The 27,251-nt window shown below is 40.1% G+C and overlaps 1 protein-coding gene across 1 annotated transcript in view; it reads right to left on the minus strand.

Annotated features, from left to right (window-relative positions):
• LRRTM4 (leucine rich repeat transmembrane neuronal 4) overlaps window positions 1–27,251 on the minus strand; it is a 334,867-nt gene that overhangs the window by 224,377 nt on the left and 83,239 nt on the right. Inside the window, exon 3 of the mRNA XM_075736597.1 lies at window positions 6,346–6,489. The gene's annotated coding sequence lies outside the window, so the exon portion shown is untranslated. The remainder of the gene's footprint in view (window positions 1–6,345; window positions 6,490–27,251) is intronic.

Here is a 27,251-nt window from a genome sequence, read left to right on the forward strand (position 1 = left end):
GATCGTCATATGAGCACCCTGATCTCTCATTACTTGTCTCCACAATACAGGGTGTTCCAGTTTTCAAGCTCGGGCATGTGTGTACGCTTTACGCTTCCTCTTTGTGCCGCCAGCGCTCACCAAGTCAAACCTGTGTGATGACAAATACACAACCAAGGTCAGACACAGAGTCCCCTTAGCTGAGTGGGTGGCAGAGTGGTTTTTCCTTCCACCCTTCCTGTTCCAGTGCAACAAAAATGCACATTGCATTGGAAAGACAGTCGTAAAGCATTCATCAGAGGGTATCCGACTCCTTTTCTTCAGCTAAGAAAGCTGGCTAAAGCACTTCCAAAGGAAAACAAACAAACCAACCCCAAGCAACTCACCAACAAAAATCCCAGTTTTGAAAAACAATTCCTACAGTGGTTGGTAAATACCCCAAACCTGAGAGGCTAAACGTGAAATTTTTCAAACACTAAGAAGTTCTCTTTCATTTTAGCACTTTGCTGAAAAGCAGTTACATTTCTAAGCTAGCCAGGTTTTGATTTTTCAGCCATAATATTTCAATAGGAAATAGCATTTTAAGTAAAAAACTAAAACAAACCTTCCTACTCTAACATCCTGAGACTGATGGCAAACCGACTCTACCGCTGTCATTGTTGCTATATCACTATGATAATTTTGGTATAAGAAGCCTGGAATAATCTCACTTGTGAAGAAAAACTTTTAATCATCTTTTCCTATTTCTTCACAAAGCATTGCAACACACAGTTAAGCACATTTAAGATTTTTCCTACAGCTTCTCATAACTGCAGCCAGCTGAGTACCACTGAACTGTGTTTAAGAGTAGTCTGTAAGATATTCAGTGGCTATAGAAAACAGAGCAGTATCAGCACAAAGGAAGAACCTAGAGTTGCTACTAAGCCCTCATCTACTAAAGGCAGCACCAAAGTCTTGATCAACTACTGGGTAATACCTTGAAGCACATTTGCCAGACCACCCTTGTCAAGCAGCTGAGTTTGGGCAGACGTTTCAGTGGGCATTTAAGTCAGGTTTCATTCCAGCTTTTTAAAAGTGTTTCATTAAAACAGACAGGATTTAAATAAATTAATTCATCCCAAAGGACATCTGGACATCTGTTATGTACCAAAGTGAATTTCTATTTAGCTAAATCCTGAGGTTTTATCTATCAGATGGATAATCTTTGGCATTTATATTCCCTCACCGTTCCCACCCCCATCTCCAATCATTTGGCACCTGCCAATCTTGAGTACACGTTCTGAAAACAACCCTGCCTATCTACAGAGAGAGCACTGGGAGAGACAGAGACTAATGGCCCATAAATCTGTGAAGATATCTCACCTTCTGACCCCTCTAAAAGTCAGTAATTTTGCAATACAAGCAGATCCCTGAAAGGTGACCTGGACCTCAGCTGGACCAGCTACTGCAGAAGCCACCACTCTATCCCAGTCTAATATATTTGTCAGAAAAGAAGCACACGTTATATCTGAAAGTAACAAGAAAAAACACAACTTTTGATAGCGGCACATTTCAGTCCCCCACTTAAATTTCACTTATTAAACTCAAGATGATGCTGAAGCATATAATAATATGCCATTTACCCACACCTCATTTCTCCTTTCCACAGTCATGGTGTTTAAGGTCATCATCTACATTGAAAATCATCCTTGAGTTAGTTAATTGAATAAAAGTAATTCAAATCTGGCAATTGTTAATAAATTTGAAGTCCTACAATTTGGTTAATCCTTGGAACCATCAAGAGGCTAAGAAGTTACTTGTCTTTATCTCTAATGTTATTAAAGATGGAAATGTCTAAGCTTTGCAATATTAGGTTGCTGCATTAATGTACGGTCATTTATGTTTCAATGTGACAAATGAGAAGGTTGGCATTCAGGAATGGCAGCCGTGCTGATTTTTAAATCGAGACAAGATTTACTAAACATATCCCTAACTTTGCAACAGAACCCATTTTATGTCACAGAGGGAATATTTTCATGCTCCTCCAGATGATTTATCCAAGAATATTAATCAACAGTCATTCAGATGCTCATCTTTCTGAGGGTTTTTTGTTTTGAACCTTGTTTGTTTGTTTCAGTGGAGAGGATGACAATCACTTTGAAAATCCAAGGTTCTGATCTTCCTGTGTTCACAGCTTGGATAAACACAGTCCAGCATGGGATGACGGGGTGTAGGAGGACAGGAACACCCTCAGACTGCAATCTCAAAGCCTTTGAGCCATCCGCACGCTCCCAACAAGACTTCTTTGCAGTTAAATTATCAGTCTTGATTAAGACTACATGGACGTAGAATAAATGAATCTATGGATTTTCCTTCTGATAGGCTAATCTTTTTCCTTTTTTTTGGTTTGGTTTTTTTTTAATATCTAATTGAATTGAATTATTTTCATCTATGGAACAAATTTCACCGAAACTCCTTATTGCAATCTGAATAATCTTTCCATTCTTCAAGTAGTTTTATTTTGCACTTTATTTCTAAGTTCAGTTCAAAAATGAGTATCACGTATAGGAAAAGTGCTTTGGGAGTAGTTTATAAAGGGTTAACACAATGTTACTACATGTGTTCATACTGTCTAAATTGGCAGTTGCAGTTCTAACATATGATTTATAATGACGTCTTAACCACCATCTTTAACATCTACAAACCATGCATGCAATCGCTATGTAGCATTTGTTAGCCCTGCATAAATGACATATAACTACAGTCCTAATATGAAATATGATCAGCTTCATTCTAAATGTGTAACTTTCATTCCACATTGTTCTTCTATACGCAATCCATGGAAAATGCTTAGAGCACAGCAAAGCACTTTTGCATAGCAGGAAGAGAGCTTACAACACTGTGAATGTGAAGAAGCATAAATTCAGAGGAACTACTCATGGACAAGATCAGAGAGGGAATGAGAAAACTGGAAATAAGGAAAGAAGCTTCTTGATAATCTCTTTGCAGTTTTCTTAATGGTTAAGAAGAGATTATAAGGAAATAGCACGTGTTTACTTTCTCTCTCCTCTTTCTAGTATTAAAGAAATGCCAAATTAAACTGTTAAAAAAAAAAAAAAGTCTTTTTTTCTCCACCAAACAGCATCACAACTAGCTCATTGCAATAGAAACTTCCATGTTGTCCCACCAAAACACTTCATTTCAGGAAATGAGAGCTGGGAAGACCGTTCTATCTCCAATGCACAAATCAGACTGTTGGCTGAGCCAGTGAAAAGGTCAATGAGATCGCTTTGTAGTGTCACTTGTGATGATGGTTCTGCAACACGTGCATTTGTCCAGTAGACCCTGAAGGAGGATGACCAACTAATTTCCATACCAAGCATCAGACTGACACTAGCCAAGCGTGGCTGGAATCAGAGCAGCCTGGACTCAAACCAATAACCTCCTATGAAAGGCTGTGTCAATGTAATCCCCAGTGCTATGGAGGCAGAGAGATACTGAATTAAAATAACAAGTAGTAAGAGATTATTCCAGCTGGACAGTGATTCAACACAGGACTGACTACACACTTCATTAAGAGACTGTTAGAGGTCTAAGACACGTTCATGTTATTGGGAATTGCACCTCTAAGCAAATTCCTTCCCAGCTCCAGGATTCGGGGTGAGGTGTCGTCCATTATCGGGCAGGGGCTGTTGCAATTGCCCACTCATTAAAGGGAATCCCACTCCACGTTGTGAGTCCAAGGAGATCGCTGAATGAAGGATCATCATTGAAGGCGCATCATTGCTTCCAAATGTGCAAGTATTTTGCACACTAAAACATTTATGTTTCCCAGCACCGAGGATGCAGGGAAGATTTTGTTCATGCCCTCGGTATGGGACATCATTGCACACAGCCTGTTCATAGACGATCTTTCGCAGACATCTGCGATCTTGTTCTTCTCCTATAATGCCACATGCTTTACCCTCTTCGGCCTCAGCTGCACCACTCCCCCATCAGTCACTCTTTCCAACTACTCAGCAGTATCCCCGATGGAAGTTATTGACACCTCCAATTAGCCTGTTTAGTTTTCAAGTAAAGATCTTCAAGTCGCTGCATTCAAAATGAGTTTGCAAATTCTATAGGCTAAAAACATGTACAAATTGTCTGAGCTAATCTGGCACATTTTGAATGAAACAGATGTGTCCACATTTGACGCGTACTAGTGATGTACATATACAGATAAACAGGAGTCTTTGTGTATGTAAATGGGCGTATGTATTTCATGAACTAGCTTGCACATCAGATTTTGCTTAACATGTACTTTGCACAATGCCGCTGAAATGAGGAGGACTGCAGACATCTGTATGAAGTTAATTGGCAAGCCTTTCAAAACATGACTTCCTTCAATGCAATTTACAGGCAAAACAATAATTAGGGGGACACAAATTCTGTGATTTTTAAGGTCTCTGTATTATAGAGTTTGAAACGTATCTGCAACTGAGTGTCAGTGAAGAACAAAAGGGAAACTGGACCCTGCGAGCCTAAATTGTTTTAGGAGAGTGTCCTGGAAAACTGTGCGTTGGTGGTGAAGGCAGCAGCAGGCACAGGAGGACAGGGACAGACAGAGGGGGTGTGCGTGCACGCATTTCAGTTCTCCAAAGGAATCAACTCTTATGCTTGAGTGACAGCACGAGGCAAATCCATCCAAAACCTACTTCTGCGGTTTCTGACCCACAAAGACTCCTAAACCTTCTGGGTTTTTCTGTTGTGAAGGGTTGTCACAATCCTGTAAAGATGACACCCGGCCTCTCTGATGATAGAGCCATCCTCTGTAAGAGGTGTACTAGCACAGCTAAACCGATTTTAAAAAAATAGTGTCTTTTGCCCATGCTTCATAACTAGTAAAACTTTCCCAGAACACACTGGTTAATAATATCACAAGAAGTGACCATGTCTTGCTTCTTTGCTTATATAGCAGCTAGCATTTTGGCATATTTTCATCTTATTAATACATTTCAACTCATGGTGAGCATTTTTGTAGGGCTATCATCTTCAGTACAGAAAAATGTGAACCAGCCAACAATAACAATTCAAATCACAGGATTAAATGCTACGAACTCAGGATGGGTGTTTAGGGAAATGAAAACATGTTTCACCATATCATCCTGAACACGATTGCCTTACTTTTGTTAACATTCAGCTCCAGTGGAACGATTTGGTGATAAGGCCTACTTTGAGTCAATTTTTCTGGGCTGTACTCACTCGTTTCCTTTTAATCTGGTCTCATTCACCAAGGCTGAAATAGATACACGACTCAGCAATCAAACGCTGCAAATAAAGCTAGCATGCATCTTTGTTTCAAGGGCTACTGAACTCAGACCTTGGGTTTTCCTTTCCCCCTCTCTCCCCACTGCTAGTAAACTATGAATAAATTAGCAATTGGACTGTAATGGCTGGAGCAACTTCATTAATATACTGTCATCCTGGGCCGAGGTACAACTTCTGACATTGAGGCTCTAATGTCCTGTGAATTATTGATGGAAATGTATACATCAGGTCCTCATCTTCAACTGTCATATGCTAAGTGTTTAATTGTCAACAATTCATGACCACTGCCATTTGGCTGGTACATTAAACCCAGCATACAATAAAACACTTTCTGGATTCCTGAATGTGTTTCCATACTATTAAAGTATTGTTAATTTTAATGCAGCATATACAATCAGCAATCCTGTTCCCCTACCTGTATGTACGGTGTCATATATACGGTTACCAGAGAACTCAGCAGCTAAACAAAGGTGCGGAGGGAACATGACTGTCTCCCCATCTGGCAGATGAGGAACTGAAACTTCAAAGGATTGACATGCCCAAAGCTCACAAAGTATCTGGACCAGACTTTGAACTGAACTGGCACCTTTTCAGATTCCATCTCTGGCTCACCCATGACTACCTTTCTTGTAGTCCAACCAAGCTCTCAAGTTGCAACCAAACCAAAAAATCCCTGCATACGGTCATGTATCCCTAATTCTGGACTATATGAAATACGATAGGCTAAAAGCCATACGAACCACGAGCCACAGAAAAAGGAGGTGCACAGTGATAGAACAAGAGGCAATGAACACAAGTCTGTACAGGAAACAGCAACTGGAAGGATGGATGGAGGCAAGCAAGCTGTCATCGTAGGATGGTAACATAGTAGAATAGGTTGCTTATAGAGCTTGTGGAATCTCTACCCTCAAAAATACTCAAAAGCAGACTAGGCATGGGCCGAAGAAACCTGATCGAGTCAAACTACATTGAACAGGAGGGGCTGGACTACAGATGTCCACAAGTCTCTTCCAGCTTTGATTACTCTATAAAAGGAAACTAATCACCTGGAACTTTTAGAGTGAATTAGATACATACCTTAGTGCTTTTGTATAATTCTATCAGGCACCAGTCAGCACGTTCAGCAAGTAAACAACGCTGTAAATCAGGACTCAAGTTCCTCACATGATGCTCTCACATGAAAGGATAGGTTTTCCATTGTGAAGTACTCACAACTGGAACCTGAAATGGAGAAAGAAAATGCTCAGTAAGTTTCATTCTTCCAGAACTCTGAATGACCAGATGGGTAAATAAACAACTAATAAACTCTTCAGATACTGGCAATAGTTAATTCTCATTTAAGTGAGAGATTCCAACTGATGTTAATTTGATATTTAATTGGATGTCTATGCAAGTGTATTCAAAATAGGGAGCATCCTGAAAATAGGAATTTTTTAATCGGTGTTTATTCCATCTGACATATACAACCTGGAATACCATAAGCATTAATCCTTGCTGTGGTTTTCATTTATTCTGGAATTCAGAAAGGCTTTCTTAATTTTTTCCCCTTGCCAACCTACTTCTAATGCTCCTCAAATCCTGTTCGCAGGAAGCTTCCCACCTACTTCACAGATTCATGACCCAGATGATCAAGAGGACAGACACCTACTATAAGGACTTGGATTGACTATAAACACCACAGACATTACCACCAGGTTGTTTTCTCACTAAGATGAATAGGAGTAGGAAAATACTGGCCTCTGACTAACTATATACTGAAATTGTATGTAAGGGTCAGCATAGTGGATTCACACTGCGGCCAGTTTGAGGAACTGTGCTTAAAAAGACAAGACAGAAAGGCAGGCTACTAAGGATGATTTGCAAAAGAAAGATCTACTCCTACAAGCTTACCCCTGCTCAAGCCCTAGTGTGGGTGCAGGGAGCCCAATCACAGAAGCATTCAGGTTGGAACAGACCATTAAGATCATTGAGTCCAACCGTAAGGCAACAAAGCCTTCTATCAGCATTCTTCCACAACCGCACTTTCAAGCACCAGCCATAGTATGAAATCTGTTTCTTTTAAGCATTTGGAATCTGTGCAAAGGCAATTTCCTTTTTTACTCCTTGATTTCCGCAGGAAAGACTGAGAACGGCAGCCTGTAGCTGCTCCCTTTCTGAAAATATTAGTAGAAGGCACAGGGATCCAGCTGCCGCTGTTGGTCATTTTTCCTGCATCATTAACTTCCCTTCTAGTACAGCGGAGAGGAATGACAGCTGAAGGTTTTGTGGAATGAAGAGTTTCTGATCCTGCTCTCTCTGTACCCACTGGTGTCATCGTGGCAGGTGTACCTGCTGATCAAATTAACAAGCATGCAGCCTTAACATCACTAATTTTCGTGTGTTCTCAGCACTTGTAGGTGTCCTACTAGAAATTTTTCTGGCTACGGAAGAATAGTGCTAGTCACTTTTTTCTCCACAGACTGTATGCCCTGCAGGCTTCATCCCAAAACAAAACCTCACTGAGGGTATGAAGACATACCAGGCTCCAGAGTACTTTCTCTGTACACTGGTATTTATATGATTGTTATTTAAGTATAATATTGTTTGCATTACAATGGCATCTAGAAGTCACCCTTGTGGACAAGGGCACCAATTGCTGTGCAGACAGATTAAAAGATACCATGGTTCGAGAGCTAATAATATAAATGAAATAAAAAAAGCAAGAGGTGGATATAAACAGACACAACTCGTTCCTACCAAAGAAAACTAGGAAACTGAACCCATTAGTGCAATACACAGTAGCATCGAGTTGAAATATTTAACTATTTATACATTTTCCAGGAAGAGAAAAAAAGAAAGAAAAGAGTTTCAGGGGAAAAAAAAGATTGATCATTCTTACAACAAATAACCCCCAAAATCCTGTCTCACCTCAAGGATTCACCTGGCAAACTATCATTCAGTAGGTTTTGGAAGTGTATCTTTCATGTTCTTCCTTATTTAACACTACTAACTAATGAAATTTATGGCCGCAGATCTCGTTAACCTGCAAATTGAGTTTTGTTTTTTCTTTTTTCTTAAAGATCTGGAACTTTATAGTAATTACCAATGCCTTCAAACTAATAAGGAGCAAAACAATATCCAAGTGTTTTGAAAGAGGGGCTAAATCTTCTTATGTACATCAACCTCATTAATGGGTGCTAGGAAAAAATATTTCCTACTGGAATTATCCTTTATCTATTACATTGTGTCCTAAAGGAGTTACTACTACTGGCTGCTGAAATAGAGGATACAGAAACAATTGGACCATTTTTGTTAGTCATTGGGAAAATAGTATTTGGAACAACTCTGGAGCATTCATTATGTTACAGAGGTTGTGATTTCTAGCTTCTATATCCTTCCAGTAAGACTGCGCTACCCTAAGCTAGTTAAATATAAACAAGCTTCACCTAAAGACCTTATATGACAAGCAAGTCCTAAAAGACAAAGCTTCTTTCAAATTTCCTTATGAAAAACTCATTTTGCTTGAACACAAGTCATTATGAACAGGAACATGAAAAAAAGCTGAGAAAGCTCCCACAGGAGGCATGAAATGGGAAAGAAATACCAAGCGCACCAACAGGAAAATTTTGCCTTGCCACTTCTCGTTATTACAGCTATTATCAGCGAGGTTAAAGCCTTGTCCAGAGCACACTCAGTCCAGAGGCTGAGCATCCTTAAAACCGATTGACATCAAGGGCACTCAGCACCTCACAAAATCAAGCCTTACTTCCTCAGAGCAGTTACCAAAGAAGCCTCTTGTGCAAGCATGGATTACACTTGAAATAAACTGAACACATTGCATAGGAGAGATACTTAATGGAGTTTTTCAACCTAAAGATAGTTCACAATGCCACAGTAATACGTGGGGCTTATTGCAAGTCCCCTGAATGTTTTCAGAACAAAAATGAAAATAAAACCTAAGCCTGATTTACAGAACCACTAATCTGCATTTCTGAATGCTGCTGTCACGTATGAAATGCACTCAAGACAACTCAGGCCAAATTCTGACTTGAGTTATCTAGGAGTAAATCCAGAGCAGCTCATGACAAACCCTGCCCCCCCAATATGCCTTCAAAAAACCCGTGGAAAAACTCACTCTGTTTAGAAATAACTCTACCCGTTTCACCACAGGCTTTCCAGCATTTCTCACTCTCATTGCTAAGGGCATTGGCATGAAGAAACTCATCTACTCCTGCTGCTTATTCCCCACCTGGAGTTACAATTCTGTGAGCGTGCCATCATCATAACCATCGCCCCCATGGCAGCAAGTGCTTTCTGGTAAAGCCTTCTAAGAGATCTGTAACTGTGCAAAGCAAATAACAGAGTACGTGCTGCAAGCGTTCATCTGGAGCTCGCAGCGAGACTCCCTATTGATTTGACCCTATCAATTTTTCCTGCGTTAAGCAAGCTTGGGTTGGGACAGCTGCCTGGACATGGGACCCATTTAAAACATCAACAACCGCTGGCAGGCTTTCACTAGGTGTTAGATTTTTTACTACATCTGCTATTCTATTAGAAGGCCCACACACAACCAAAGCTTCATCAAAACCCTCTAGGACAGAACACTGAAGCACGCTTCCTGGATGGCAGACCCCGCATCCCTCTCCCTTTCATTTACCCTGCGCTTCATCACTGCCCACGATAAGACAGCGGGAGTTCATCCCCTACCAAGAATGAGCCTTGTATTTCCTGCACGATAACTAGCTACAGATCGGACAATTCAGTTTCAGGCTAATATATTTTATACGACTCTTTCAAGAAATTTATGTAAAATGGGCATGCATAGATATATATTGTAGGACAGAAGAATAAAGAAGTGCAAATTATCAAAAGTAACCCTTTATTCAGTAAACAGTAGAAATCCAAACCATGTAACAACCTAAAGAGTACAGAAAAATGGGGATAAAGCCATTCAAAAAATAAAACATATTAGGCAGAAAAGGGAGTCAAAGTACCAGCAATGCTTGCCCCTGTTATCTACATGGCTGTCAGTGGAAATGCTCTGTTATTCAAAAATGGTGGGTAATTGTCTGTACAATTTCATCCTCCAGGACCGAGACTGCAGTAAGCCCCAAAGCCTTCCTTGCAAAGAAATGTATTGTAGTTGAAAAATACTGTCCCCTTTAGTATTCTGCTGCGTATTGTCGTTTTGAGTAAAAGCAAGCAATCACACAGTCTAAGAGACTGTCACTGATGAACCCTGAAATAGTCATTTAGCAGAAACCACAAGCAAAAGCAAAAATAAAGGTCATTTATTTAATTTTGAAATTTACCTCACTCCTTGCATTGTACTAAATAAGCTATAAGGGTGACAATTAATTGAAGTGGATGCACATCCTGCCAACCGGGGAAAAAACCCTCACCTTTTATTTGCCTCTAACCTTTCTTATTTTCATGACAATGTCTGCGTTTTCTCACTTTAAAACACAAACAAGTCAATGTAAGCATGGCTGGAAGGTTAAGATGATTACGGGATAATTCGTGTTTGCAAGACCAAACAAAATCAATTGCAATTGTTTAGGAACCAAGCACATTAAATGGTGGTGAAAAGATATTTGCTGGACTTTTACAACATGGCTTTTTTAAATCTCAACAATGATAAAGGATAGACTGACAAAATCCCTTTGGAAGTGTTTCAGAAACGTACACGCTATCCTAGCTGCTGTTGAAATGGAGGTAGTTGTCCATATCTGCTGCAGATGAAACAAAAATGGATTTGGACAATACTTAAAAACCAACAACAAAGACCAAATCCCTCCTGAAAAACAATACAAAAAAGAGAGAAAGAAAAATTGATTGGTTCAGGAAGTCAATTGGATTCTCTGTTATAAGAGATTAAATACAGCATTACTCAATTAACTTCAGATTAATTATGCCTTTCAGGTAAACATGACGACTGTCATCTTGGCTAACGCACGGCACTGAATCAGCTGCTTCTCACCCTGACAACATCACCTTGTTACCGAACTAAAAAGCCCAAATCATTCCCCTTCCCACATATACCAAACATCCTCCATGGGCTGGATACACAATTCACAATTCCTGTTCTGTCCTGTAGATTTTACTGATTCTTTTTTACTAAGAGCTGCTCATTCTCACGGAGCGGTGGGGGGGTAAATCAAGTACACCCTTGTTCAAGTTTTAGTTACATCCAAAGTCATTTTTAATGCTGGGTCTCTGCTTGAAACCAGAACTGTGAAAAGAAAACCAGATTGAATCAGAAGCACTGGTCAGCCAAGGAGAGGTGGAGACCAGGACTATTTAGCCTCAGGAAGAAAAGGCTCAGGAGAATCTTACCAACTGTCTTAGCACCCGATGGGAAGGAGTAACGATGGCAGACCCAAGCTCCTTGTGCTGCCCAGAGACAGGGTATGAGGCAACGGGCACAAATCAAAACATGGGAAAATGCATTTAAACAAAAGAAAAAGCTTTTTACTGTGAGGGTGGTCAAAGACTGGAAGAGGTTGGCAAAGAGGTTGTGGAGACTCCACTTTTGGAAATATTCAGAACTCAAGAGGACGCAGTCCTGGGCAACGTGCTCTATAGCTGATCCTGCTTTCAGCAGGGGACTTGGACTGGTCCAGCTCTAGAGACCCCTTCCAGTCACAACTGCTCTGTCATGCTCTAAGGAGGACTAAAATTGCAGCTCTGTATGTTGGTAATCCACCCATAACACAAATTACATGGAGAATGAAGGAACTTCAAGGTGCCCGAGGAAGGGGAAAAGAAAAAGTTCTCAAGTAATGTGTCTTGGTTTAATTATTTATGGTGATGCTTGATGGCCTCATTACCAGGTCACACATGACCTCTGGGTAGCGTCTTCATCCTTCCAGATTAATAAATTATTGTGACATAAATAACTTTGGCAATTACTTCTTTAGTGCCACAGAAACGTGTATTTTTTGCTGAGAAAAACAACTGATTTCAACACAAGCAAATGACCTTTAGGAACAGACAGTATCATCAAGAGGCCAATTATTCATTATTCTCTTTTTTTTTTTTAATCCTAGGTGCTGCTTTGTGAGACTAGGGCAAGTTGTGAGGGGTTGTCTTCTCTGAGTCCTTTAGATAGGCTGCACAAAATGCCAAAGAGTATTTTGACATGTAAAAAATTTGTCAGACTCTTGTAAAATATGGTCGTTGTCAGGAAGCACCCATTTTAAGGGACTGATTCTTACTGTAACTTAATAAATTAATATAGTTTCTTATTTATCTTCAGAACTCCTCCATAATGTAGAAGTACTCGCTCTTTAAGGATAGATAGATAACAGAATACCCATTTCCTGGGAATTACAATCTTCTGGGGGAAAATAAAGAACCCTCAAATCAAGGAAAGTCGAAGTGTCACACAGAACAAACTCTGCGTTATTTCAGTACAGAAACACTAACCTATATTACATACCTAGGTAAATACCACAGGAATTAAATACTTATCTAAATAATGCAATGTGGGCTTGTACTTGAACCTGAAACGAGGAGAAAGTGGAGTGCAAAATTCTAAAATCACCTCCTCGAATTGAACAAAAATAGTCTATTTTCTTTTCCTGACAATAAGGCTCTGTTTTTCTATTGAAAATTTTTCCCACAACAATTTTCAGCTAACACAACCGCTGCCCCTACCTCTCAAATCAGCAACTGACATTCCTGTCTTCACCCTCTGGATAGCAGACATGTCTCCTGTCTCCCTAGGGTCCCACTGGGCGTATTCAGCGGAGGGCTGACCAAGAGGGACACTGTGATTTTCACTGATTACCTGCAGCATCTGATCATCCCATTTTGCATCTTTGATTTGCAGCCTCACAAGCAAAGCGCGGTTGGCAGGTTTCACGTTCAACAGCGATGAGTTCCTTCGTCCTTTGAACACGACACCGCAGGGCCGTCTCACCTCTTCCCCGCAGTGCTGAATTTCTTGGTGGTCTTCGGCAGGCAGGGCAAACACCTGATGCATGAAGCAGCACTGCTCAAGAGCATTCCAAGCAAGCCATTCAGTGAAGGGGGGCTAGCTGCATGCTCTGGCAGCTGGCAAAACTCCTTCTGATGTGTACTCACAGGGCACCCCTAGGGGTAGGGAGTGAGGGAATATCTTTGTAGCTGGCTTCTTCCCATCTCTGTCCAAGGGGGTACTTTTATTTAGTTGGAATGCATCTTCAGCTACCACAGATGCCTCTGAAAATCTCACTCATCGCTTCTAATGCTAGTTCCCATCTCTACAGCTGTTTGTCAAGCTACAGAAGCCCATCCTTTGGGCTTAAAGTCTCATGTAGCAGGAGAGGGATTCAAGATTACACTCAGCAACAAATATCTTGAGTGGGAAAAAAGCAAGAATTCTCTATAGGGAATTACGTGATCCGTAACTATTTGAGACAACATTCAATTTGATTATGAATGCCCTAAAAATGCTGACCTACAGTAAATCTGAAAAAAAAAAATTAAATAGATCAGGAAATAAAGTATGGGAAAACACACAGTAAAGAAACATCATTCAGCAGACAGTGTGGGATGAACCTGGAAATTTGGTTCTATTTCTGGCCACATTTTGACAAGTTACCTCCCCTGTCTGTTCTCACCTTTCCTCCTACTGGGACAAGGTTTTTTCTCTTGCAACCGGTTACGTATGATTTATGCTGTGCTGGCATCTAAGAGCGTAAACCACGGATTGTGCACAGAAAACCTCAAGGATGTTCCCTACTCAAAAGAAAGTGGCACAAGACACCTATGACCTTGGCTGGCCTCTGTTAATGGTGACGTATCGATAAAGTCCTTGAATTTAAGGAAAGCAAACACAGTATCATGCTGATAACTGTTTAACACAACTCTTCTCAACAGCGCTTGCTCAGTAAATGTATGTTCATCAGGGAGCTAAATACAGAATCACACAAGAATCTAGGAAAGCTCTTCCACAGTGAACAAAATGTAATAAAGTAAATGTTTTCTCACATTTACAAAAATTTCTATTTACCACAGGTGAAATAGTTCTGAAAAGGCTGCCTCAAATGTAGATTACAGATCCCCCAAAACCTGCAATGCATAAGGAAATACCTTCTGTTAACATGTTTGTTTACCTGAGAGGTTGGGTGTGCCCCCACAACTGTGTTGGGCTTTACAGGGTTTTAATAAAATCACATGTAAAACCTTCTCTTTATATTCATCATCTAGTCAACACACTTGAATATCTCCTCAGGAGCTGCTTTGGTCTGTCCTATACATAGTACTATACATTCAGTAGAAATTGTTCCAGGGACTCACCTTTCCCCCCCCTTGAGGGGCAGGGGGGTGAGCGTTGCACTGTTTACACAGCAGGCCAAAACGCATGCCAACACACACAGTAGCTAAAATAAAACAGTTGTCAAAATCAGTTATTGTCTTGAAAAAGACTAAAATGGAGAGTGAACGCTTAGAAGGAAAAAGAAAAAGACCAAGAAACAGCAAAGCTTTTTCTCTCCCAGTTAAAAAACCTGATCCTGAACACAGCACGCCGGTGTTTGGGTCCCTCCTCTGCCCAACCTTCACAAGGAAAACGTGATGGTCAGGGTGGGCTTCAGAGCACCGGTCATTTCCAGGGTTCCCTGGCTCCAAGCATTCCAATGAACACTGAAAATGGCAGTATGCTGCGTGGATTACTGCGGATTCAGGAACAAAGGGGAATTCAGCTGAGTAGTAACGGGTTGGATGAGACAGGAATTCCCCCCGGCTTGGAGCTTTGGAGAACAGGAACATCCGCCGTGATGCGCTCTATGTTATCTCCAACTTGTACCACAACTGTTTTGGCAAAATTTGCTTCAGCTCTTTTATTTCCTAACAGTGATGATGAAGAATCTCTTTTGAACTTTCAAGTTCACAGTCTCAGATCAATCCCCCAAAGCTCCAAGGCTATGCCTTCCATCCCTTCACATACTATTCCATGAAAACGCAATGTTTCCTAAAGGATTAATAACAAGTAGAGCTCACTGAACAGCATTATCATCCTAATCACTACAAGAGAGATGTGAGGAAATTAGTATCTGGATTTCAACTTCATCGAAGATTAGAAGTACTTGCCAAAATGAGTCCCTGTTTATTTCTGGCTTAACTATATTAAACAGGGTAATGTGCATTCTGAACATGCTTTTTATTTGAAAAGATACTGATAAAAACATACCCAAGTTCATCCCCTTGCCGTGGCCACTAGCACAAAACTTAGCCAGAAGTGACATCCTGTGCAGGCACCTTTGAGTCATCTCGCAGTGAAGCGAATGCGTTCCAGTAATCAGATCACGCTGTAATTTACTCTACACACATTGTCTGCCTCCCTGGAGATTTCAGATCTGTAATAATGGACCACTTGAGTTCAGAGAAATCAGATGTTTGTCAAAAGCTTCTGCATATTGCTTTCATTTAGGCCTCAATTCAGCAAAGCATTTAAAATATGCTTACCTTTAATATATGGTTAAACCCCACTGAAGCCATTCATATATGTTCAAGTGCTGTACTGAAGACAACTGGAAGTAAGCACATTTGAAAAGTAGAAATACTAAGTATGTATCGAATGGGTCTAAGCTTTCTACAACAATGCGGAGTTATTCAGTCTCCTGTTGTTATAACCACAGACAATTCTTTATTGCACTATTACACAGAGGAAATCTGATTTTTTTTTTAAAAATAGAATTATTTACTTTCTAGAGGTCTGGGAAGCCACTGTTGGTTGGTAAAATATAGATGCATTACAAGACACAATGCACGGCTGAGGGTCAACATTTTCCTCCCATCCTATGCAACTGCTGGTGCATAAGTTCTCTTAGGGCATGGCTGACCCACGCACAAAAAACCAAAACAGAGCAGAGACACTTGAGCCACATCAGCCACAAACTAATTCCTGCCAGAACTCAAAGCAACAGAGTTGTGTCAGCACAACACTGTGTCTAGATTAATTAGCTTTGCTGAGAGGCACAGCTAATTAGCCCATGCACTGCCCTGCTACCACTATACTGCTTTTAGACAAATCAGCCTGCTCTAACCTGCTTTACACAATGCGGACACAACCTAGAAGACATGGCCCCTAGCAGAGATTGAGGCTAACATGATAAGAAAATTGTATGAGGGAGTTCACGTAGCGTCCTTTTTAGTGCTAACAGGGCAACGATTGCGACATCCCAATCAGGAGGGACAAACAGGAAAAAAATATCCACCGCATTAATTATTGCAAGGACAATAACAGCACTGATTTGAGTAGGAAATATTAATTCAGAACATTTGAATTCCAGCCATTTTTAGTATACCCTCTTCTCTCACCCTCACCTCTGCCATCTCCCCGACTGTTGATGCTGCTTAGCCCGGGTGTTCTTTGCAAGTCTCAGAGCTGCTTTGCTGGACAGATGAAAGGTTCATTTACATGCCTGTAGCAGCTGTAGTGGAATTAATATTGGTCTCATTATCTTAGCTTAGGATGTACAAGCTACTGGTTTTGCAATGCATACTGATGCAATAAAGAGAGGGGAAAAAGGAAAAGAAAGCTGGCTATTTTCATTACGAATGATACGGCAAAGAGTTGAGGAAATCCCGGAAAGGAGACAGTTAATCTGGAGTAATACCCTGAAAGCTAATAGCACCTAATGCAATTTATTAAAAGAAATCTGTTGAAGTACGCGGTCTATGCCACAGTAGTTTTAATTAAAAGGTGGAAGAAAAGTGAAATCATTTATCCAAATCACCCCTCTTAAAGTTAGGGCCCAGTTTTGAAATATCCATTTCCATACATCTACAGTATGGGCATTACCAACTCCCAGACTTAAAAATGCAAGAGACTATTAAAAAAAAGATTTATCGGTTGCCACTGTTTAATGAGCCGGTAGGATTCATTTAGGTCAGCTTTTTCAAACTTTTGTCCTACAGTTACATAGAAAAAAACCACTGTCTTGGGGCAGGGGGATGTTACTATACCTCAAATAGTTTGGACACAAAGAAAACTACTGAATGTCACAGAACTTCTCCACAACATCAGAAATGGTCAGCACCCAACTACCAAAGGAGAGGGGAGGGAATGGGAGGTTTAAGTGGCCTTCAAAGGGAAGATCATGATCCTGTACCCCTTCACAAATCATCTACCAGTACTGTACGCAGGAACATACCCTCAGACACAGCATCCTACAGTAAGAAGTTAAATAATACTTCATTGCTCTCTATGCTTTATGCAGAGGGACACCTCGAGAAAAACACCTCCAAGCGAGACACTGCTAACTTACCGTGAATCTAGACTTCCCCATTCACTAATTATGATGGTACCTTTTGAGATCACCCGGCATAAAAACACCCGGCCTGATTCAGAGCCTGCTCAAGTCAGGCAGTCTCCTCACTGACTTCCATGGATCTAGACCAGTCCCATCAGCCTGCTGTGAAACATCTAACAGAACAGGATTTAAAGCTGAGTGCACAAGGAAGGAATGTACCAATTGTTTAATGATTGATGAGGGAAATGTCAGATGAATTATTTGCCAAATGATACTAGTCCATCTGTTACAGAATTTTGCATGTAATGACAGAAAGAAATTAATTATATCTAGTTCATATATAGAAACATCCTCAACTGTGAATCTCAGCTCTTTTCACAAACAAGTCCAGCATCATTATCCCCATTATCCCCGTACAAAAACTGAAGCATTAGTGGAAGGGTAGTCACAAGCCCTAACTTTAGAGACACAAGGTGCCTAAATCAGGAAGCAAGTCTAACATAGCATCGTCAGTGAAGGGAATGATGGGCTTCTCCAGAAGCCATTTGAAATTCACTCCTTCCGCAGAGGCTGTGAGTTACAGAGAAAGCTTCCTATCTCCAGTTGAGGGTGCCCCCCGCAAGTGATGCGAGTGCCCCCAAAAACGCCTTTCTCAAGGCATCTAGCAGGACACAGGTAGAACCAGCAAAATTGAGGTCTGCTGAGCCCCAGACCTCAGTGCCTCCATACAGCTGAACCGCACGTTTGCCAGATACCGATTTTTCATGCAACTTCAGTTGCCTCAATTCCAAATTCCACTGATGTGTTAGATCAAAGTGTGTTTGAATTTAATACCATTCACATTTCAGTAACATTGGAACTGCATCACTTATTACTTTTTTCCTCCACATACTTTTCACCTCTAAGTTAACTGTTTGTTCCCTCTCTAACCCGCTTGTAAAGAATAAAACACACCCATCTTTTCCACTACCTTCTCACTCCACTTTCTCCAAAAGTTTGACTCATCGTACATATCTTCCAATCCTTTCATCTATTTGGATTTCTCAAAGTGAGAAGAGTACTTCCAATGAAGCAATGCAGTCCTCAAGACAATTTCATGAGATTTAGAAGGACGCACCCCCTCCCAATGAAACTCAGAATTTCTAAGACTGTTCTAACATCAGGAAAAAAATAATAATATTCTTGCAACAGGAAGAGCATCACTGCATCACAGCATTTAACGGTACAGTCAGTTGTGCAGTGTACTGAAAGTAACTGAAAGGCACCGAACAGCAAAATATAAACATCTAACCTTCCTTTTAGTCTGGGAATGAACATTTTATCCTGAGCAACATTCTGCCCTGATTTGCTCTTGACTTCAGTTGAAACAACACTTCACCTCAGACGTTTTATCTAGGCAGAGATCACATCATCTCTGTGCAGCACAAAGCTTTAGAGATCTTTAGATTCAGGAGGGTTTCTCCAGTCTGTCTCCAGCCAAATATTCTTTGCTGTATTTCACAGCCATCCACGTTTCCATACAAACAAAAATCCAAAGCAGTAAGGTGGCCTATTATAACCTAACCACACTTGCTCATTTTTAATTCATCCTTCTCCTTTGACTCCAGAAGACAATCCTTCTTTCCAGCCAATGAAAAATTCACGAGATGTAGAAAGGAAGGATTGAAAGCAACTCAGTACAGAATGATTAGGCAAAACCAGGATTTAGTCTAGGATTGAGTATATCACTGGGTAGGTCTACTTCTGCTAAGTCAGGGGAGTATAAATCACTCTAAAGAAAATATTTCAGATAGCAGATTTTCAGCTTGTGGAGAAGGTTAGGGCAGCTTAAGTTCCATTTGTAGGGGAAACCTTGCTGATGGGAATTGCCAAGATGGCTGCATTGAAAGACAACAAATCAACCCAATCATCTCTCTCTCAATGCTGCTGTCACCTCTTTTGTGGACTTTCTCTCCAAGGCCTCTACCAAAAAGGTGCACCAAATATTCAACTCTGTCAGAGTGAAGACAGATTCCTAATAGGGGTAAGTAGATTGCAGACCTGGTCTCTGTGAACAAGTCCTAAATTACGCATATAGGGAAAGATTTCAAAGGACAAGCAAGAGATCACAATGTCAAGGAAATCCAAGTGGATTTAGGACACATTTCTGTATCAGAAGGCAGCTTCCATAGCAATTTGTAACATACGTGTTTTCCCACAGCAAAGCCTGTGTCTGCATGTTGAGTTTCTGTTAGCGGGCAGCAGATCCGACGGTGCACTTCATACGCTGCTTAGCTGCAAGCAAGCTGGATTCTCTAAGCCTGCTCATAAGCTTAATGCTAAGAATGCTTTAGGTTTTGGTTAAATCCATCCCAAGCACCTTTTCAAAAAATAATGCACCTAATGAACATTAACAATTATAATATTGTTTCCAATTGTACAAGTATGGCCAGAAGGCTCTGTGTTTATTTTGAATGTGTATTGTAAGGGACAATGATTATCAGAAGAAATATATTCTATACATTAAAGACAAACTGATTTCAGAAAAATAGTGATTCGAGAATTTACAGATTTGATCAAATGGCATGAAGGAGACTAAAAGATTCCTACTGATGTCACTTGCCACTGGATTAAACCACAAGCAAAGATGAACTTTTAAGTACTCAAACTAAATATTAGAGGTCCCTGAGTTGTTTCTTCTGCCGCTGATAATGCAGTCCCTTATCTGTCAGCGTATCTTTATAATGCACACACAAATTTAAAGTACTATCAGTGCTGCTAGAAGGGGAAAACCACACCCATTAAGACTGAGGACGTCAGTAATGTCTGTAGGCACCATCTGCCACCGAGCTCTTTTCATAAATCCACCTGCTGTTAATTTTTTTCTTCCCCAGACCTGTCTGACCAAGTCAGATGCACTGAGAATTCAAAGGCTGAAAAGTGAAGTGAGAGCATTTGCTCTCTTTTGGTAAGGCATTTCTCTCTTTTGGAAAGCAAAGATCACTAGTTTTTTAAAAAAAATGGATCACATGTAGAAGTAGCACGTGTCAGACAAGCTGTGTAAAATGATAAAATATTTCTCTGCCATTTATACACAGCTGAAATTAAGAATCTGTAGTGAGTTGGATCACACTGCCTGTTGTTTCTTCCCTTGAGCAGAGAAAATGATGGGGAAAATAATCAGGTAAAGAGAGGAAGAGTAACAACGAAGGAGGTGAGTGAGAAGAAAAAAACCCAACGCTGTCTGGTCCTGAAATATTGAATCCGAGAGATGTAGCACCACTGACAAAATACTGCTTTTGTCAACTTAGTTCACATCATCTGAGGAACTCGTGTAGCAATGCCAACAGAAAAAGTTTTGCTGGCATATGCTGTGGTTCTACAGGGAGAATCTGCCAACATAGTTTTGCAGAAATAATTATAAAAGCAAAGATGTGTCTTTGCTACCCTTCAGCTCCTGAATCTGAGAGCTCACATATATTTTCCCTACTCCTTTCTCTATTACCTCCAAACACAATCTTGGAACAAGGCAAGAGAATATGACAAATTAAAGGAAGTTTAGTGTTCTCATCTGACTACTGGCTGCAAATTAGATTTAACAACAATGCCCAGGAATTACATAGTAATAAAATAATCTCAAGCATCTCCCAATCTGCAGTAATAATTCAGCATCATTATAGCCGTTTTCAGATGAGTAACTTGAAGCACACAGAAATCAGGTTCCTTTCCAACACATTCATCCACACGGTGAGGCAGTGGCAGACAGAAGAACAGAACCCTCATATCAGAATGACAGCCAATGCATAATTAAGAACATTCCCTGCTATTGCTCGCTTCCCACCCCCCAAATCTCTTAACAGATTCAAGACAGAGACTGGAAGAGAGGAACGGCAGTTGTGAAATGCTCCTCATCAGTTAGCAAGGTGGGACATACCCTCTTGGTTAAAAAGCCTCACTTGAAGCCATCAGCAAAACTTCTGCGATCCAGCATCCACCACAGCCGCCTCCTTCAAACCAGGCCAGTAGTACCCGTCAGGAGGGATGCTGCGGCATCCCACGAAGGCAGTAAGAACAGAGCGCCTGCTGTACAGCACCTACTTACAGCGTTCAAGCCTCACTGTCATAGCAAAGAATTCCCAAGGAAGTGCACGAGTTCTGCATTGTCTGAATCTGCCAGCTGTGATGTACCTCAGCAAAGCTGACTGTGGAAGTTGGTTGCTTGCACAGGTAAAAGAGGGTTCAAAAAAACCTACGTTACATACAAGAGGATAATTTGAAATTAAGGTAACATGGCCCAATTTTAATCATGTGATTAAACATAACACCACCTTATATTTTTTAAATAAATTCTGGCACTAGATTTAACAATGTATAGACCTCAAAACCTAACAAGATCTCATGATTCCTACATTTTTATATAGGCTTTTTCCAGAAATCATACAAATTTACATATCCGTGAATTTCAGCAGTTGCAACCTTTGGATGCGGTGCTAAGTGTAAGAGCAGAAAAGTTGTGTATGGCATGTAAGCCCTGTTCAATTTTCATAGTAGAGCATATAGAACAGACTAGTACAGCTCTTTTGTTTATGAACTAATCCTCTTGCTGGTAATAGGATTAGCATCAAGAACAGATGCAGAGTTAATTCATGGTGCATTTCTTCCAGATACAAAACTATGCGGAATGGTTATTCTAACAGCAGCAAAAAAGGTAAACTCATGCCTGTAGTTATCTCAAGCACAATGAAAACACACAACCTTCCAGCGTGCATTCTAGTCCTAGTACGCTTAGAGGAGACAGAATGTTAGTAGTATGGGGGCTGTCACTGTCACACTACAATGGCAGAAGCAGACAACTGAAGTGTTCCATAAGAAATGCTTCTTTTTTAAAAACCGAAGTACTTTGTTAAGGTATTTTTGGACTGTCATACTGGAGATAATGCCACCTGTGCTAACGACTATCTCCAGGCTGCTTAAAAAACATCCTGTCTTGAAATACATTTCCATGAAAGTATATATAACTATAATGCCTATGTCACTCTTGATTGCAGTCTGCTCTCTACAATTCTCCTGTTCTACGAGAAATTCTTGACCAGTAGACTTGACTAATATGTTTCCAAGAAACTAAACTCACAAAGGACAGAAATCACAGCTTTCAGAGATTTCAGTTTTTGCCCAATGTAGCGTCACACAAATCAAGAGAACTGCTCGGATTTCACCTTAGAAAAACTAAATTTCTCATGTGAGCATGCTATTGATTTAATCATCATTCAATTATTTTCCCATGATAAACGTGACTGTGCTGTTTGACTGCAGAAAACAGACACCATGTCTTTAATTATGAAATACGGCAGGACCAAAGCATGAACTGATTTCAGACTGATTGCAAAGGCAGAGAGAGCTTTTCCTTAGCTTTACAGCCGACAGGTACCCAGCAATCTTGATGCTACTTTCATGGTACGCAGCCAACAGCAGCAATAGCAAGATGTTCTTGAGCCCAGATATGCAGCAACACAAAGCTGCATGCGTGTTTTACAGGAAGATCAGGCTTCATTTCTCCTCTTCTACATCATAACAAGAATCCATGGGCCCAATTCCCTAATTCAGTGAGTTTGGAATGCCTTGACTTAGTAAGCTAGATCTATAGACTTCCATTAATAGAGAAAATCTACCTCTCAAACATATTCTCAAGTGTAGAAGTGATGCTACAATTACCTTTACGTGCAGTAAATAAGGAAGTAAAGCACAGCAGTGCCAGGCTTATATTTGGTGTATCAGGTCCTAATGCATCCTATCTGGTGTAGCTTCTGGAGTTCTAGATGAAAAACTACAATTACAAATTTAGGAGAAATAAAAGTTGATCTTAATGTGCCACATGCATACTAACAAAATCCACAAAAGGAAGGAGCGTGGAGCTGGAAGAGGTATTTCATTTGGATAATACACATTCTAATATAAAATAACCTTTCAGTTTTGTTATAAACTATGTACAGGGTACAGAAAGAAGCAATCATTTTGATTCTTTCTTTAATCTCCCCTTTCACACCACAATGCCTTTAGGAGGGTGAGCCAGCCAGACACACTGTCAATAAATGCAAATTGAGGGCAAGTTATCTCTTAGGGAATTTGAGTTCATATACAAATCCTGTAAATTGGAACCAGAATCTCAAGTTATTATCTGCATTTTCACTAAAGAAGTCATAAATAATACTTGGTATTTCTAGCATGCTCCTCACTGAACGAGCTCTGTGATACATTAAATGAATTTTTATTAATTAAGCCTTCCATGGGCAGAGTATTACACATATTTTATGACTTAAATCAGATTGACCATTCCTAATTACGTTAAAGAACCTCATAGAGGACCTATTTGAAATCCAAGTCCATTGAACTAAGGACTGTACATATAGTAATAAATGACAGACCTCTGAAGGACCTGAAATTTAAAAGCAGAAGATAGACAAGAGAGAAAATAATACATTGCCTTTACGTATAGATGGAGAACCAACATGCAGAGAGAGAGGGCAACATTCTTTAAAAAAAAGATAGTATTTTAATACAATGAGTATAAATTTGAGTTTCTAACTTAGCATTTAGGATTGCAGTAAGTAACTTAGATTTCCAAAAGTGCTGAGCAAACACCAAATTCAATAAACGCTAAGCACTTGCCAATTCTGAAAAATTAGGCCATGTATTTTAGGCTTCCTATGTAAGCTTCTATTTTTCCATCTTCTTCACCCAAGTGCCACATCAGAAGCAAGGCACTCTGCCTATCACAAAGTTTTCTGAGTGACAGATAATGACTTCTCAACATCACCTGCCATTACGGACTGCCTTCAGGGATGAATGCCTCTTAGTTTCAGGCCTTTCAGTAGTGTGAAACTATTCACATGTAGCATCTGCGAGTAAGGGATGACCCACTTCAATTTACTTACCACACAAAATGAGGAACAGCACAATACACAATAGAAAGTCTTCATTTATAAAAATATTGGCAAAGTCTGGTCATTCATCTCCTATGTATTCCTTTTTTAAATTCTAATTATTTTGTTTAAAAGCACAAGCTTTGTGGGAAGGTAGCTTCTTATGCATTGAGATTCTTTGATTCAAAGATATATTTTATTCTCTGGAGGGATGCCACACATGTTCATTTTTCAGTTATTAATTTTTGCTAACAGTTCAATCTCTGCAAGATCAAAGATAGTTTTTCTATTTAGGTCAGCCATATTTTTCCCAAAATGAACCAAATGAAAGTTTATGCACAGTGCTATTTAAAAATAATAATTAAAAAAAATAGTCTCTCAAGACATTTGCATGCTGTGTAAGAAAAAAATGAGCAGAAAAAAAAAGTTATTATGAAGTTTGTTGCAGTAAGAACCATCCCAATAAGGCATAAGCCAAAAGCAAAACAGACACAGGTTCATAGATTTTATCTTGAATCTGCTCTATTAATACAATCAAGTGTCAGCCTATAATTGCCATCTTATTGAGAGCAAATACGATGTGATAAACCTTGTCTAAGTTCCCCTTCACACCTCTACTCATCACACATTGTGGATCCTCTTCATGAAAAGTCACTACAAGAATTACACAGAACGATGAATCCTTTGGCCTCCCTGACTCACCAGGTATCACAACTCCAACCCCATCATCCAAAAGTGTGAGAGGTTTCAAGGGAGTTTTTGTTCTCTAATGCAGAGCTGCCCACAGAGCCATCCTGACTTTACATTAAATCCAGCAAAGTCAGTTCTTTAGAAGTAGTTTATCTGCAAATGCAGGGACTCGGGTTTGCCCTTAGGTTCAACAGTTTCAACCACGTAAGGCTGAGCGACTGAGCCCTTGCTGTTACTCAGGCCCAGATCACCAACGGTGCTGGGAGCCTAATGTCTGTGCAGGAACGGAGTCCCAATGAAACCGATACTCTTTTGGCAACCAAACAGCTTGTGGGATCTACAAACCAGAACATTGTGTACCAAAGCCCCTGCAGAATGAAGATTCATCAGTCCACCAACATCCTTCTACTTCACTTCTGTACCGTCCACCCAGAGCCCCCCTTCAGCATTTTCTTTTTTGCGTACTATAGCAGAGAGTCCTGAAAAAATAGGGTAGAGTGGACATCTTTTACAAGTATGTGTTTTCCAATTTTAAACACAGTCCTTGTCAATATGCACTTAACTTCTAACCACAGTTTTTCTTTAATATTTTACGACCAGTAGATTTACTAATTATTCACATAAAAGTTACGCTAGGTAGTCTTTCTGATGTTGTAATGCTGTCAATTTATTATGTTGTAAAATTAATTAAAGGGAGCTCAATGTTACAGACTTTTTAAGGCAAAAAAATAGGCATGCATTTTTCCAATAATTTTATATTCTGCATATGCATCACCAAAAAAAAAAAGGAAACCAGAAACACTATTTAATGCTGTATTTCATAAACAGTCTGGTAGAGAATACACTGGTCCCAGTTTTGGGGCGCAGCATCACCTCGAATTTGCTCGGGACACTTTTTCTCTGGCAATGTAAACCTTAAAAAGAGCAGCAGAAGTGAGAGTTGGCATAGCACAGAAAGCAATTTGGTAGATTATCATAGCGCTAAATTGTACCTCCAGAAAAGCATATGTGGACGTTCCAAAAATAATCTGACAGTTTATCAAAAGTGGCAGGCACTGCCCTGGGTCATCAGCATAATGGCTAGGAAGATCTAAACCATATATCACTGATAGAAGTGGATGGCCGAACTGGAAAGCAAAGGGGAAGCGAAGAGATGGAGGGGGGGGGTGGAGAGAAAAAGAGGGACAGTACTAATTAGCATGCCAAACTGACGATGACCGGGTTGATGTGGGTATAGAATACTAATGCAGCTAGTATCAAGAAGGATCAATTTGAAGTGTTGTTCCCCTTAAAACCTTACCAAACAGTAAGGCTGCTGTCAACATGCCCATTACCAAATATTTCATTGCAGCATATAAAAGCATATGCAAAAAAAATCAGGGTTTTTTTTCCCTCTATTTATTCTCCTGCTCCCTAGCCATCTACTCATTTCTGAATTCTTTTCTTTACTGAGCAAAACCACAAAAATTTTCCCTGCTTTACATTATTTTAATTAAATGCAATTCTCCCCATTGTCATTGCAGGAGGAAAATGGTAATGTGAGTTAACGACATTAGAAAAGGAAGATCTTCATTTTTTTTTTTGATAAACATCAACAGCCAAGTGATTGTGCTTCGTAAACAGTAATACAGAAATGCTCTTAGGAGTGGAAGAGAATCCAGACGTAATGAAAATATTTAATCTCCAACCCCAGATGATAACATCACAGTCATTACTTACACTAAGCTTAAGACAAGGCAAAGTGCTCTAAATATCACAGGTTCACATTCCAACAGAGAGAGTTCGGGAGGTTTTTTCCCCTCCCTTCTGGTGGAGTTCTACTTCACTTGCTGGGTGAGGAGGGTTGCAGGAGGGACCGTGAAAATCTGTGCCTGGCCTGCTGTTCACTGAGCAGTTAGGAAAATCCAGAGCCAGTAACAGGCATTATGAAGGCTGTTTGTGTTTGTTAGATATATATTAAAAAAAAGCACAAGCACCAACTGACTTGCCCAAGGCTACAAATTCTGTAGGAAAGCCAGAAATTGTTGCCAGCCCTCCTGTATCTTTTTCCATTGCCACAAGGTCTCTCTCCTTGCAAAGTCAAATTCAGTTATTAAAGAGAGGAATCTTTTCATTAAAGAGAATTGCAAGATGGACCACAATGCTGTTATGTAGAAAGATCTTTCCATGGATG

This window comes from Balearica regulorum, chromosome 27 (genome assembly GCF_011004875.1).
Source record: "Balearica regulorum gibbericeps isolate bBalReg1 chromosome 27, bBalReg1.pri, whole genome shotgun sequence".
NCBI lineage: Eukaryota > Metazoa > Chordata > Aves > Gruiformes > Gruidae > Balearica > Balearica regulorum.